The sequence below is a fragment of the Herpailurus yagouaroundi genome, unplaced genomic scaffold, assembly GCF_014898765.1.
Source record: "Herpailurus yagouaroundi ecotype Mexico unplaced genomic scaffold, PumYag 191, whole genome shotgun sequence".
NCBI lineage: Eukaryota > Metazoa > Chordata > Mammalia > Carnivora > Felidae > Herpailurus > Herpailurus yagouaroundi.
The window spans coordinates 1673743-1675584 of NW_024412422.1; positions in this window are offsets into that span (position 1 = coordinate 1673743).

Here is a 1842-nt window from a genome sequence, read left to right on the forward strand (position 1 = left end):
TCAACGTTTATTTATTTTTGGGACAGAGAGAGACAGAGCATGAACGGGGGAGGGGCAGAGAGAGAGGGAGACACAGAATCAGAAACAGGCTCCAGGCTCTGAGCCATCAGCCCAGAGCCCGACGCGGGGCTCAAACTCACGGACCGCGAGATCGTGACCCGGCTGAAGTCGGACGCTTAACCGACTGCGCCACCCAGGCGCCCCTTCTGCGCGTTTTCTATACGTTCTTCTTGGCACATAGCCCACGGACGTATTGCACAATGTTTCCCTAAATGTATGCTCAATAATACGGGAGCTTGAGAGCAACTCTGGGAGACTTCCCTTAGCCTCCCTCTCACCTCTCCTGACTTGCACGGAGTCTGGAGTAATCCTTTCTGCCGTCCTCAGCTTTGCTGGACGAAGCCAAAAGCCGAACCCACACTGGGACAGTGAGGGATGATAATGGGAACAGGACGTCAAGGACGCTTCCAGCACGGAAGGTCAGCGAATTTAGCAGCGGAAAGGGCTTGGCTGCCTTCCATTGGCCCAAGCCACTTCCTCAGACTGAGAGAGGAGGAGCTTCTGATTCCCGGGGAACACAAAGGGAGGCAGAGAAAGGAGGTGCAGTAGCCTCCCCTATGGCCAGTGCTCAGGATGGAGGCTGGGGAGGTTTCTGGACCCCAACTCACTGTGGAGGCCAGGCCCACACTACTGGAAAGAATGAACCACCCCTCCCTAATCCCTGGGGTCATATTCCTTACACTCCAGCTAATCCCTCTAGCAAATGGCAGGAACCCATGGGGCCCACCTAGTGACTTGCAGGGGGACTGAAACTTCCCCAGCTCCTTTGCAGGGCCAAGTCCCTCCAACTGACACCGTGGGGACTCCTGAGGTCTGTGGCTATGGACCCCCATTCCCTAAGAGAGGCTCTTGGAGTAAGAAAATCCTGCCCCCAAAGCCAAGATTCAGAAAAAGCCCCTTGACAAGAGGATGTTATTTAAGAATAGTTTGGCCTCCCTGATCCCCTAAGTTCCCCGTTTATGTAAAACCTATTTCCCCAGGAGAGTGCCTTCACAGCCTAGTGCTGGAGCCCTCTCCAAACTGGAAGGGGCCATGTTCTCCAGTTCCTTCATTGCCCTGCCCTCTTGCACAAATCGCCTTTGGCAGGATTACTATAATATCCAATCTTCCTGCTTCCTCTCTGGCCATCCTCCAGTCCAACCCCCCGCATCCAGCCAGAATATTATTTTAAAATGCAATCTAGTGGGGTGACTGCCTGGCTCAGTCGGCAAAGCATGTGACCCTTAATCTCAGGGTTGTGAGTTGAGGCCCCACACTGGGTGTGGAGCCTACTTAAAATAAAATATAAGTAACTAAGTAAATGAATGAATGAATAAATAAATAAATAAATAAATAAATAAATAAATAAATAAAATGCATTCTCAGCACACTATGCCTGTTTATGGTTTACAAATCATAGGCATGGCCTTTAAGGCCTGCATAATTGATTTCCTGACCAGGAGAGCTGCTATTTGGATTTTCCCCTCCTGACCAATCCTGCAGAACACAGTCAGGACACATGAGCTACAGCACTTGGTGCCAAAGGGCCATATCCTGGGAGGTTGGCCCAGCCAACTGATTGATCACCATGCCTACAGCCACCACATATGGGATGCCTGCTGCCCTCTGTGCTGTCTGACAAATCACTTTCTCCAAGAACTAGAAGATTAGAGGGCATTTGTTCATTTCACTCCTGGAAACCATCATGGAGAAGCTGACCCATAGGGCTTAGGAAAGGGGGTTGTCTTTGGGATAGAGAAGAAGACGAGGGCCAGGACAGAAGGTCAAATAAATCACACATTA